The 14,709-nt window shown below is 36.5% G+C and overlaps 1 non-coding gene across 1 annotated transcript; it reads left to right on the top strand.

The window, feature by feature from the left end:
- Window positions 1-6,293: 6,293 nt before the first annotated feature.
- Window positions 6,294-6,419, top strand: LOC133235818 (small nucleolar RNA SNORD22). Its single transcript, XR_009732680.1, has one exon. It is a non-coding gene; the product is annotated as a small nucleolar RNA SNORD22 (small nucleolar RNA).
- Window positions 6,420-14,709: the final 8,290 nt, after the last annotated feature.

The following is a 14,709-nucleotide window of genomic DNA, read 5'->3' as shown; positions in this document are numbered from 1 at the left end:
TGAGGATCCATCTGTGCTGTCTACTCAGGAGGGGTTACATATTTATCTCCAGAGAATTTGACATAAGCCATTTGTCAGCCACTGTCACATGTGCTTGGTGTGGCCATGCTTTAGTCCTTTAGTCAAAGCAATAATTCCTCGTTGAGAGAGCAACTGTGGGATGCCAGGTGTTGATATTTTAGAAACACTGGTAGGGACAGCTGTGAGGGCAGATTTCAATTTTTTTCAGTCAAGCTGGTGGTTGAATTGGATGCCAGATGAAATCAAAGAGTTCCAGTTTTATGTCTTTGCATCTCCACAATAATGTGTGATTTGCCATGACCTTTCTCAGGGATACCATGGGATTCACCTTCATTCTAGAGCACGAGACTCTAAAGAGGGGCTTTGCTCAGGCACCTAGACCTCCTCAATGCAGTCAGAGATCCCTCCAGTTGTCCATGCTGGGGCCCTCCACCACTGTGCCTGTTCTCATCATTATCACTCATCACTCTGATGACCTTCTTGTCAGATCAAATTCAATACGACCTTTGCTTTCACTTTCTTTCATGGATTGATGTCCATCTGACCCACACTAAGTACTGCCTCTGACATAATTTTTACTGTTTTTTGTGATAATCATTTCTATGAAGAGAGAAATAATACTTTAAGGAGATTTTAATGGAATCTTTGGTTTTTCAGGTAAGAGCAATGCAGATTTAACAAAATTATGCTCTAGATTCTTCAATATCTAGTAAACTCAGGCTCTCAAATAAAACAAAATTTCACTGCAGTACAAGACTAGTAGGGAATTACTTTGTTCAGTTCAGGGATGTAAGAAAATGCTATGTTCACAATGGTACTTGTGTGTATGTGTGCTCAGTCGTGTCCAACTACTTGCGACTCCATGGCTTCTATGACATCCTGCCAGGCTTCTCTGTCCATGGGATTCTCCAGGCAAGAATACTGCAGTGGGTTGCCATTTTCTTCTTCAGGGGATCTTTCTGACGCAGAGATTGAAACTGCATCTCCTGACTTTGGTACTTAACTTCTTTGAAAGCCATGCACCTCTTTCCAGAAAAAGACTCAAGTATCCTCAAAGTTTCCTATCCTCCATTTTCAGGTTTTCATGGATCTGAATACTCTACAGTGTGTGCTCCAGACCAGTACTTCTGTAACACGTTCCTAGAAGGAAAATGTTTTCTATCTGCACTAATATGGTAGCCACTAGCCTAGACTGGACAGATAGCTCTAGACTAGAGGTTCACAGACATCAAAATAAGAACTTATTTCATATAGATGTATTTCTAAAAAACAGCTTTATGCAGCTATAATATGTATCATACAATTTGTTCCAATGACGTATACAGTAATTCAATGGTGTTAAGCATATTACAGCTCTGCAATCATCGGCACAATCAATATTAGAATATTTCTGTCACCCCCAAAGAAATCCCAAACCCATTAGATGTCATTAATTTTCCCCAGTCTCTCCTAGCCCTTGGTAACTATTAATCTATCCCCACTTCATAGATATATCTATTCTGGACATTTCATATAAATGGAGTCATACAGTATGTAGTCTTTGTGACTAGCTCTTTTATAACTTCTGTAAAAGGTTCTTTAAAATACTTTTAAGGTTTATTCATGATGTAGTATCAGTGGTACTGATCAAGATACTTCAGTGATCATAATGTGTCAGCACACCATTCCTTTGTACTGTTGAATAATGTTTCATTCTAGGATAGATGACATTTTGTTTACCTATTTATCAACTGAACAGCTTTTGAACTGTTTCTGATTCTTGGCTTTAATGAATAATTCTCCTATAATTATTCATGTGCAAGTATCTGTTCACATATATGTTTTAATTATCTTGGGTATATACCCAGGAATGGAATTGCTGGGTTACACGGTCACTCCATTTCTAATATTTTGAGGAACAGGCTGTTTTTAAAAAAACAAACTCAGAAAAGTTTTTCAAAGTGGCTATACCACTGTATATCCTTATCAGCAAAGTATGAGGGCTCCAATTTCTCCCCATTCTTATCAACGTTTACTACTATCTACCTATGATCATTTAAAAATTATTTTTAAAATATTTACCTATGATCACTAAGAAAATCATTATCTACTCTGATCATGTAAAAATTATTTTGTTTAATTTTGGCTGTGCTGGGTCTTCACTGCTATGCCAGCTTTTCTCCTGTTGTAGCAAGTGGGGGCTACTCTTTGTTGTAGTGTGTAGGCTTTTCCTTGCAGTGGTTTCTCTTGTTACAGAGCACGGCTGTAGGGCACGAGGGCTTCAGCAGTTGCTGTGTGTGGACTCAACAGTTGTGATTTCTGGGCTCTAGAACATAGGTTCAATAGTTGTGGTGTGCAGGCTTAGGTGCTCCATGGCATGAGACATCCTTTTGGACCAGGAATTGAACCTGTGTCTCCCGCACTGGCGGGCAGATTCTTGACCACTGAGCCACCATGGAATCCCCTCTGATCATTTTTTATATGTGTAAAATTTATAAGTATATTATGTCCTTTTCTGGATTGTTTTTTCACTTTTTAAATAAGTGCCCTTTGATGTGCAAAAATTAATTTTAATGAAGTCCAGTTTATCTTTTTTTTTTCTTGTCAGTTGTACTTTTAATGTCATGTCAAATAAACCACCTGATCCAAGGTTGTGAAGGTTAACTCCTAAATTTTCTTATAACACTTTTTGTTCTTATATTTTGGTCAAGAATCCACTTTGAGTTCATTTTGGAAGGGGTCCAATGTCATTTTTTTGTATGTGAATATACAGCTCTCCCAGAACCCTTTCTTACAAAGACTATTTTTTTTTTCCCTGTTGAATTATCTTAGCACTAACAAAAATCAATTGACCATACATATAAGGTTTCTTTCTGGACTCTCAATTCTATTTTATTGTTCTATGTCTATCCTTAAGCCAGTACCACACTACTGTAGCTTTGTAGTAAGTTTTGAAATTGGCAAGTATTACTTCAACATTTTTGTTCTTTTTCAAGATTGTTTGGGTATTCTGGGTCTTTTTCATTTTAAGTTGAGTTTTTCAATTTATGTAAAAAATAAATCCAGTTGGGATTTTTATAAAAATTCTGTTGAATCTGAAAATCAGTTTGGAGAATGTTGTCATCTTAATAATGTTAAATTTTCTGCACATTAACAAGGATCTACATCCCGGAATATATTTATCTGAGGTTTTTCTCCAATAATCCTGTCCCACAGAATTTTTCTTTCATTTACTTCAAATTTTCACATCCATCTGATAACATAGAATCATTTTAAAATTCTAATATTATAATAGCATTAATTACCTTAATTTTTATGGTACCTCATTTTTCATTCACTTATTTAACATTTTACATATTATATACTTACTATGTTCCCTGAACTTTACTGATCATTCCTGTGCTGTGCTTAATGGCTTAGTCATCTGACTCTCTGCAATCATCCCTTATTTTAGAAATTTGAGTCTTCTCTCTTTTGCTGATCATTCTGATCATTCCAGCAAAAGATACATCAATTTTATAGATCTTTTCAAAGAATCAAATTTTTGTTTCAACAATTTTTATATTGTTTTTCTATTCTTTTTAAAATTAATTTTCATTCTATTCTTCATAATTTCCTTTTTTTAGCTAGGTCTAGGTTTAATTAGCTCTTTATTCCCCACAGTGTCTTAATACGGAAAGTTATGTTACTGACTTGTAACCTTTCTTCTCTTATAATATAGGCATTTACAGCTATAATAAATGCCTGTGTTATAGTTTAGGAACTCCTTTAGCAGTCTCCCAGAAGTTTAATAAGTTATTTTTTATTTTCATTAATCTAAGGATTTTCTAATTTTCCTGGGAACTTCTCTGATCCATTGGTTAGTTAGGCATATAAGTTCCTTTTGAAATGTAATCTAGTTCAAAAATTAATTATGAAAGGGAAAATACCAATTTTTAACCCATTATATTTTAATTTTTAAAATGAGTCATTTGGATTCAGCAAATAACACATTCTATAGTGATCAAGTTAATTTTCACGACTACATCTCTGTACTGCTTCTCAAGCTTTAACATAGACACAAGTCACCCGAGCTTTTGCTAAAATGCAGATTCTAGGTGTGGTGTGGGTGGGCTCCAAGAATCTGCATTTATATTAATAACACATTCCAAATGCTGCTGATTCTGATGCTGCTGGTTCAAAGAATCTGCTTGGGGTACAAAGGCTCTGTTCAACTGCTTGGGATACCTTTCATGCAGTCTTGTGCTCAGGTGCAAATGGCCTTTTCTCCCAAAACTCTTACACCTTGTCCTTCTAGTCAGAGGGTGAACATTCTTTTGTGTAACTTCTAACACCTTCCCCATACCCTTTTTTTCAACTTGTCCCATTCTTGTAATAATTTCTTAATGTACTGTTTTCTCCAGGTAGACAATGAGACTAAGAAGAGTAGGTCTCTGTTCTCTTCATGCTGCTGTTGTTTAGTTGCTAAGTTGTTGGACTATAGCCCACCAAGAACAAAACCTCATGTCTGTCCATGGGATTTTCCCAGGCAGGAATACTGGAGCGGGTTGCCATTTCCTTTTCCAGGGGAATCTTCCCAACCCAGCAATCAAAACTGGGTCTCCTGCTTGGCAGATGGATTCCTTACCATTGAGCCACCTGGGAAGCCCCATTCTCTTCATGACTTTATCTCTATTGTCTGGCTTAGTATTCAATGGCTCAGACTAGATGCTTAGTAACTCTCCATTAGTAATGATAAATAACACTTACTATATGTTTACTGTGGGTCAGCACAGAGTCAGATGCTTGGCAGACATTATCTCAGGTCAGCCCTACAAAGAAGGTCCTACAATTATCCCCATTTTGCAGATGAGAACTGAAAACCTTGATGTCCATGATTAGTTGTGTTTGATTCTGTTTCCTTTAGAAAATTAACTCAGTTCAATTTAACAATACTGATCAAATCTCTGAGCAATCTAACACATGTTACATTCTAAATGTATATATTATGGCAGCCAGTTCAGAAAGAGAAAACAGCAGAACACCTTTCTATCTTCTTCCTGCATGGGATATTGAGACAGGTGGGCAGCAACAGTGCCCCTCTAACTTTAGCCCTGCCCTCACCTCTTCTTGCTTGGTCACAGCATGTGCCTCACATTTTGGTCTCCTGCCTCCAGATCCCTCTCTTTTGTGCTTCTTCTAAAGTGTATTTGATCATGACGCTGGCTGAAATTTTCAATGACACATAATATATAATATCCAAATTTCTTAGGTCTGCTTACAACTTTCCTACAAACTACTTTTGTTTAGCATTTCCTCCTGCTGGAAGAGGGTAGTTCTGGAATGCAGAATGACTAGTCATTCCTCAAACAAGACAATTTCTACTCCTTTGTGTCTTTACACACTCACTTCCCACTGCTCTCGGTGTCCTTGTCGAGACCTGTCCTGTCCCTTAACCATTCATTTTTTAGGATCCAGTTCCTAATAACTATATTGAGAAATGACCTTAGCTCTACTCTAGGCTCCATTCCTTCTCCTTTGTGCTTCTTTACAATTACACACGTACCTCTAATGCTACAGTTGCCACATTTCATGACAGTGATCTATTTATGTCTTCATCACTAGCTTGAGAGCTTCTCAAGAGCAAGAAATTTCCCATCTTCCTATTTTCAGCACCCAGCACAGGACTTGGCCCTCAACAGATGTAGTTGCTTAAACAAATTAGGTCAAAACATAAGACACCAACTGTTAACCTTCTCTACAGAGTTCTTTCACATTCATTCCCAAAGCTTTCCATGTGTTTGATTACTATAGTAAATATCAGATCTTCTTTGAATGATAATTACACTTGTGCATGGGATTTGTGAGGACTGGAATAGTACCTGTTGGCTTGTCACATATGACAGTATCCTGTACACTGAAACCGTTCTGTGAAGCTCTCCAGATCTGAAATGAACCTAACGAGCTTCTTGGGTTTTAGCCAAGTTATTATAATGCCTTCTACTACTCTGAGGAAACAATTATCTCCAACATAGGAGTGAATGATCTATCACAATGCTGTTTGATGTTTCACAGTTTCACATTCCTATGACAGGAGGTATGTTCAAATCAGGTTGGTGTACTGTCAACTCTGATTACATCGGTCAACACCTAACCCAGATAATGGCAACATAGAGGGTTTGAAAAGAGGGGAATCATTTTAGAAAATAGAAGTCAACTGAAGAAGAAGTAATAATTTAGAGGGAAATATACTTCAATTTGAAACAGTGTTCATAGATCCACTCTCTTTCTCTTTTCTTGCATCACAAATTTGTTCTCAGTGAAGAAACATTCATGCATCTTACCTCCTGTCAGAGTCCCAGAGCATGTAAAGGTGAACCCACTGGGGCTGGCCAGGGTAGAAGAGGAAAGCTTTTTCCAGAAGGAACTGTCTGAGGAATCATAAGAATTTTAAACATGGCAAAGGGAGGAACAAATTACTATTTGAAAAATCAGTTGTTTTCCCCCAGGACTGAAGAAAGAACAAAGCATACCCAGTGGACTCCAAATCTTGGAGGATATAAAAAAATTGAATTTTCTTGGGAATTCTTGGTGGGCCAGTCATTAGGACTCTGCACTTTCACTGCTGAGGCCTGAGTTTGATCCCTGGTCAGGGAACTAGAATTCCACAAGTCTTGAGGTGCAGTCAAAAAAACAAACAAACAAAAAAGGTCTTTTCTTAAACAACCTCACTGTTCAAATTAGCATACAATCATTTCAGCTTTTCTAAATAAAAGTGTTTTTGTTTTTTTTAAAGAAAGAAAGAAATTTGTGAGATACTAGCACATGGCTCTCTCAATGACTCCTTGAGAGGCCTTTGCATTTTGCATTCTAGAAGGCCTCTGGCAACCTCAAGCTCATTCTTTCTCCCTCACCACCCTGCAAGCATATACTGATCACTGGCTAAGCATGAAGCACTGTGCCAGGGACCACTAGGACAGATGATTAGGTAGAGAAAATATAGAATCAGAAAGCATTATTGGGTACTTTAAAATAATACTTTCAAAATCAAGGGCAAGAAAGATCACATGCCAACAGCAAGAATAACACTAGTAACTCCACTAGGCCATACAGGTATTTGAATTCAGACTTGTTGGATACTGCACAATGGATAACAGAGATAATGAGTCTAATGGTTATAAATGATCAACATTTGCTACTCTAAGACAGTGATAACTGAAATTAATGTAACTGCTCTTAGGATGAAGACAAATATTAATATGGCCACTGCTTTCTTCACCAACTTTACCTCTTATCACACTCCCCCTCCTCAAGTATTTCAATCACAGTGGCCTTTGTTCAGAGTCATGGACACTCTCTGCTCCCATGATAAGATTTGCATATACTCTTCCCTCTGTATGGAACATTCTTATCTCCTTCCCCTCCCTCACTCACAAAAGTAACCCCTATTTATTCTTTCTGTCTCAGCTCAGTGTCACTTTCTCAAACTCACTTCCCTGACTTTTCAAACCAGATTATATCTTCCTTTCATACACCCTCCCAGCATCCTTTACCTCTTCTTCAGAATATTTATGGTAGTTACAATTTTAAAAACATCTTATTCTTATCTACTTATCTGGCACCTCTACAAGACAATGAATTTCATGAAAACAGGGAGACAATTACTTTTTGTTCACCACTGGCTCCTCAGTGCTCAGCAACATGAAGGGAACAAAGAAAGTACATGATAAAAAAGGGCAATAAATGAATAAAATATAAGTTGAGGTGTCTTAAAAATATTAATATAGTGATTACTACTATAATATTAGAGTTTGAAAAGAATTCTATGTTGGCAGATATGAAACATAGATATGAAAAAGTTCAAAGTGAAAAAGAAAAAAGCTATAGAAAAGGACTGTTGGAGAAGAAATTCAAATATATACAAAGGTGTAGATTTAATGTAGATTCTGAAAACATGAGGAATGATGGACAAGACACTTCATAAACAATGGGAATTAATGGATGAATTACAAGAATCTTCTCCAAAAAGCTGTAATGCTAAGAAAAATACGGGGACAGATCTTTCAAACTCTGAGGAAAAGGAAAGAGCGACATATTAATGGTAGAATTACAGACTTTTTCTGGACTGAGTATTAAAAACACATGAGAATGTAATGACTTTAAAGATTGAGAAATTCCAATTCTAAATTCTAAATCCACCCTGTATATTTCACCAGTGTGAACTATGAATTAAGCACATAAATTATGGATGCAGGAGTGAGGTGAGGGTGTAGGCCTATGGAAATAAAAACTTGTGATTAATACATCTGTCAGAAATTAGAATGCTATGCCAGCTGGTGATTTGTTTTAAGCTTGTCTCACTGAGAGTTCATGTTGCAAAAGATGCCAGCTGTTCAATTCAACATCACCATTTGTTTCTGGTGGACCACCTAGAACTGGATCTTAGACTCAGTTCTGCATCATAAGAAGAAAATCACCTTCTTTCTTAGCTTGAAAGAAGTCTATGGGCTCCCATATAACATGCATGGCTATGGCTAGGTGGAATCTTTGGGCCAATAACCAAATTCTACTTTTATGAAAGTACCCTATGGAAAACCCTTGGTGAGGGTTGCATGGCTGTTTCCCAAAATTTACTTACAACATCTAATGGACCTGGCCCAGGAAACTGGTCCCCTCAGCAATTACAGAGCCCTCTAAAAGACTAGGTGTGTAGTCTGATGATTTAAATTCTCAGCAGTTCAGGGCACTTCCATGATGTGAAGTCCCCAGGCCCACATGAACAGACTTGCTCTGAAATGACATTCTGTTTTCTCTGCCTCTGCTTGTCTTTATCCTCTATCCCGATACCAGGTGCCTTCCTGCCTCTGTAAGTGGTGGGTTTCTTTGCAACATGACTCTTGTAAAGAGCCTATGATTAATTATAGAAGAGACAGAGGCTTGGATAATCAATTGTGCAATGCACCTGTTTATAACCAATTTCATGCTTGCTCTCATCCTCTTAATGGCACATGGCCAATTTCTCAAAGGCTTAGGGTGAATTTGCACATATGTCCGCAGAAAATCCTGTGGACATAACGTTAGTTGCAGTGGAGAGCTATTAATACTTGCCTACACAATACTTAACAAATGACAGAGAAACTCTATGGAAGGAAATTTGGCAAAATTCACCAACATTAGAAAATGTTTCATAGTATTTGACACAGTGTTAACACTTTCTTTTTACCAACGGGTGGAAGAAATAACCCCTATAATAAGAAAAAGTACATATACAAAGCTGTTTTTTGATTCACTCACATTATAGCAAAGAAATGAATACAAATTGAATGGCAAATAGAGGAAATGTAAAGTAAGATATGGTATGTCCACTTCTGGAAAATAAGTAGTTAGCATCAATGGTAGTTATAAAGACCAGGAAGCAAAATGAAAACAAAACAAAACAAAACAAACAAACCACTTACAACTAACGTAAAGAGGGAAAAAAAACAGAATAAAAGTTAAATGTACATGTGAATTACAAGTAATAAAATACACAATAAACTGCAAGTAGGAAACACATTAAACGTTTCAACAAAAGTTTTTAAATTGTGGGTATATTGGCTATTTTTTAAAATTTTATTTTAATTGGAGGCTAATTACTTTACAATATTGTTGTGGGTTTTGCCATACATTCACATGAATCAGCCATGGGTGTACATGTGTTCCCCATCCTGACTCTCCCTCCCACCGCCCTCCCCATCCCATCCCTCTGGGTCATCCCAGTACACCAGCCCTGAGCACACTGTCTCATGCATCAAACCTGGACTGGCAAACTATTTCACATAATATACATGTTTCAATGCTATTGTCTCAAATCATCCTACCCTTGCCTTTTCCCACAGAGTCCAAAAGTCTGTTCTTTACATCTGTGTCTCTTTTGCAGTCTTGCATATAGTGTCATCATTACCACCTTTCTAAATTCCATATATATATGTGTTAATATACTGTATTGGTGTTTTTCTTTCTAACTTACTTCACTCTGTATAATAGGCTCCAGTTTCATCCACCTCATTAGAACTGATTCAAATGTATTCTTTTTAATAGCTGAGTAATATTTCGTGTGATATACCACAGCTTTCTTATCCATTCGTCTGCTGATGGACATCTAGGTTTCTTTCATGTCCTGGCTATTATAAACAGTGCTGCAATGAACACTGGGGTACACGTGTCTCTTTCAATTCTGGTTTCCTTGGTGTGTATGCCCAGCAGTGGGATTGCTGGGTCATATGGAAGTTATATTTCCAGTTTTTTAAGGAATCTCCATAGTGGCTGTACAAGTTTGCATTCCCACCAACAGTGTAAGAGGGTTCCCTTTTCTCTACACCCTTTCCAGCATTTATTGCTTGTAGACCTTTGGATAGCAGCCATTCTGACTGGCGTAAGATGGTACCTCATTGTGGTTTTGATTTACATTTCTCTGATAATGAGTGATGTTGAGCATCATTTCATGTGTTTGTTAGCCATCTATATGTCTTCTTTGGAGAAATGTCTGTTTAGTTCATTGGCCCATTTTTTGCTTGGGTCATTTATTTTTCTGGAATTGAGCTGCAGGAGTTGTTTATATATTTTTGAGATTAATTCTTTGTCATTTGCTTCGTTTGCTATTATTTTCTCCCATTCTGAAGGCTGTCTTTTCACCTTGCTTGTAGTTTCCTTCGCTGTGCAAAAGCTTTTAAGTTTAATTAGGTCACATTTTTTAATTTTTGCTTTTATTTCCATTACTCTCGGAGGTGGGTCATAGAGGATCCTGCTGTGCTTTATGTCAGAGAGTGTTTTCCCTATATTTTCCTCTAGGAGTTTTATAGTTTCTGGTCTTACATTTAGATCTTTAATCCATTTTGAGTTTATTTTTGTGTATGGAGTTAGAAAGTGTTCTAGTTTCATTCTTTTACAAGTGGTTGACCAGTTTTCCCAGCACCACTTGTTAAAGAGATTGTCTTTTCTCCATTGCATATTCTTGCCTCCTCTGTCAAAGATAAGGTGCCCATAGGTGCGTGGATATATCTCTGGGCTTTCTATTTTGTTTCATTGATCTATGTTTCTGTCTTTGTGCCATTACCATATTGTCTTGATGACTGTTGCACTGTAGTAGAGCCTGAAGTCAGGCAGGTTGATTCCTCCAGTTCCATTCTTCTTTCTCAAGATTGCTTTGGCAATTCAAGGTTATTTGTATTTCCAGAAAAACTGTGAAATTATTTATTCTAGTTCTCTGAAAAATACCGTTGGTAGCTTGATAGGGATTGCACTGAGTCTACAGATTGCTTTGGGTAGTATACTCATTTTCACTATATTGATTCTTCCAATCCATGAACATGGTATATTTCTCCATCTATTTGTGTCATCTTTGATTTCATCAGTGTTTTATAGTTTTCTATATATAGGTCTTTTTTTTCTTTAGGTAGATTTATTCCTAAGTATTTTATTCTTTTCGTTGTAATGGGGAATGGAATTGTTTCCTTAATTGCTCTTTCTGTTTTCTCATTGTTAGTGTATAGGAATGAAGGGATTTATGTGTCTTGATTTTAAATCCTGCAACTTTACTATATTCATTGATTAGCTCTAGTAATTTTCTGGTGGTGTCTTTAGGGTTTTGTATGTAGAGTGAGAGTTTTACTTCTTTTCCAATCTGGATTCCTTTTATTTCTTTTTCTGCTCTGATTGCTGTGGCTAAAACTTTCAAAACTACTATTGAATAGTAGTGGTGACAGTGGGCACCCTTGTCTTGTTCCTGACTTTAGGGGAAATGCTTTCAATTTTTCACCATTGAGGATAATGTTTGCTGTAGGTTTATCATATGTGTCTTTTATTATGTTGAGGTATGTTCCTTCTATGCCTGCTTTCTGGAGGGTTTTTAACATAAATGGATGTTGAATTTCATCAAAGGCTTTCTCTGCATCTATTGAGAGAATCATACGGTTTTTATTTTTCAATTTGTTAATGTGGTATATCACATTGATTGATTTGCAAATACTGAAGAATCCTTGCATCCCTGGGGTAAAACCCTATTGGTCATGATGTATGATCTTTTTACTATGTTGTTGGATTCTGTTTGCTAGAATTTTGTTAAGGAGTTTTGCATCTATGTTCATCAGTGCTATTGGCCTGTAGTTTTCTTTTTTTGTGGCACCTTTGTCTGGTTTTGGTATTAGGGTGATGGTGGCCTCATAGAATGAGTTTGGAAGTTTACCTTCCTTTGCAATGTTCTGGAAGAGTTTGAGTAGGATAGGTGTTAGCTCTTCTCTAAATCTTTGGTAGAATTCAGCTGTGAAGCTGTCTGGTTTTTGCTTGTTGGAAGATTTCTGATTACAGTTTTGATTTCCATGCTTTTGATGGGTCTGTTAAGATTTTCTATTTCTTCCTGGTTCAGTTTTGGAAAGTTATACTTTTCTAAGAATTTGTCCATTTCTTCCAAGTTGTCTATTCTATTGGCATAGAGTTGCTAATAGTAGTCTTTTATGATCCTTTGTATTTCTGTGTTGTCTGTTGTGATTTCTCCATTTTCATTTCTAATTTTGTTGATTTGATTCTTCTCCCTTTGTTTCTTAATAAGTCTGGCTAATGGTTTGTCAATTTTACTTATCTTCTTAAAAAACCAGCTTTTAGCTTTGTTGATTTTTGCTATGGTCTTGTTTCTTTTGCATTTATTTCTGCCCTAATTTTTAAGATTTCTTTCCTTCTACTAACCCTGTGGGTATTTCATTTCTTTTTTTCTAGTTGCTTTAGGTGTAGAGTTAGGTTATTTATTTGATTTCTCTCCTGTTTCCTGAGGTAGGCTTGTATTGCTATGAACCTTCCCCTTAGCACTGCTTTTACAGGGTCCCCCAGGTTTGGGGTTGTTGTGTTTTCATTTTCATTAGTTTCCATGCATATTTTGATTTCTTTTTCGATTTCTTCTGTGATTTGTTGGTTATTCAGAAGTGTGTTGTTTAGCCTTCATATGTTTGTACTTTTAATAGATTTTTTCTATAGTTGACATCTAATCTTACTGCATTGCGGTCAGAAAAGATGCTTGGAATGATTTCAGTTTTTTTGAATTTACCAAGGCTAGATTTATGGTGCAGGATGTGATCTATCCTAGAGAAGGTTCTGTATGCATTTGAGAAAAAGGTGAAATTCATTGTTTTAGGGTGAAATGTCCTATAGATATAAATTAGGTCTAACTGGTCCATTGTATCATTTAAAGTTTGTGTTTCCTTGCTAATTTTCTGTTTAGTTGATGTATCCATAGGTGTGAGTGGGATATTAAAGTCTCGCAATATTATTGAGTTATTGTTAACTTCCCCTTTTATACTTGTTAGCATTTGCCTTACATATTGCAGTGCTTTTATGTTGGGTGCATATATATTTATAATTGTTATATCTTCATCTTGGATTGATCCTTTGATAATTATGTAGTGTCCTTCTTTGTGTCTTTTCATGGCCTTTATTTTAAAGTCTCTTTTATCTGATATGAGTACTGCTACTCCTGCTTTCTTTTGGTCTCCATTTGGGTGAAATATGCTTTTCCAGCCCTTCACTTTCAGTCTGTATGTGTCCCTTGTTTTGAGGTGGGTTTCTTGTAGACAGCATATACAGGGGTCTTGTTTTTGTATCTACTCAGCCAGTCTTTGTCTTTTGATTGGGGCATTCAACTCATTTACATTTAACGTAATGATAAGTATGATCCTATTGCCATTTACTTTGTTGTTTTGGGTTTGAGTTTATAAACCTTTTCTGTGTTTCCTGTCTATAGAAGATCCTTTATCATATGTTGAAGAGCTGGTTTGGTGGTGCTGAATTCTCTGAGCTTTTGCTTGTCTGTAAAGCTCTTGATTTCTCCTTCATATTTGAATGAGATCCTTGCTGGATATGGTAATCCGGGTTGTAGGTTTTTCTCTTTCATCACTTTAAGTATGTCCTGCCATTCCCTCCTGGCCTGAAGAGTTTCTATTGAAAGATCAGCTGTTATCCTTATGGGGATCCCCTTGTGAGTTATTTGTTGTTTTTCCTTTGCTGCTGTTAGTATTTGTTCTTTGTGTTTGATCTTCATTAATTTGATTAATGTGTGTCTTGGGCTGTTTTGTCTTGGGTTTATCCTGTTTGGGACTCTGTGGGTTTCTTGGACTTGGGTGACTATTTCCTTCTCCATTTTAGGGATGTTTTCAACTCTTATCTCCTCAAGTATTTTTTCATGGCCTTTCTTTTTGTCATCTTCTTTTTCTGGGACTCCTATGATTTAAATGTTGGGGTGTTTAAGATTGTACCAGAGGTCTCTGAGATTGTCCTCATTTCTTTTAATTCTTTTTTCTTTTTTCCCCTCTGCTTCATTTATTAACACCATTCTATCTTCCACCTCACTTATCTTATCTTCTGCCTCAGTCATTCTACTGTTGGTTCCCTCCAAAGTGCTTTTGATCTCATTTATTGCATTATTCATTATTGATTGACTCTTTTTTATTTCTTCTAGGTTCTTGTTAAACTTTTCTTGCATCTTCTCATGTTTTGTCTCCAGACTATTTATCTGTAACTCCATTTTGTTTTCAAGCTTTTGGATCATTTTTACTATCATTATTCTGAATTCTTTTTCAGGTAGACTGCCTATCTCCTACTCTTTGGTTTGGTTTGGTGGACTTTTGTCATGTTCCTTTACCTGCTGAATATTTCTATGCCTTTTCATCTTGTTTAGGTTGCTGTGTTTGGGGTGGCATTTCTGTA

This window comes from Bos javanicus, chromosome 22 (assembly GCF_032452875.1).
Source record: "Bos javanicus breed banteng chromosome 22, ARS-OSU_banteng_1.0, whole genome shotgun sequence".
In the NCBI taxonomy this organism is placed as follows: domain Eukaryota; kingdom Metazoa; phylum Chordata; class Mammalia; order Artiodactyla; family Bovidae; genus Bos; species Bos javanicus.
This window is presented reverse-complemented; position numbering and strand designations above follow the sequence as displayed.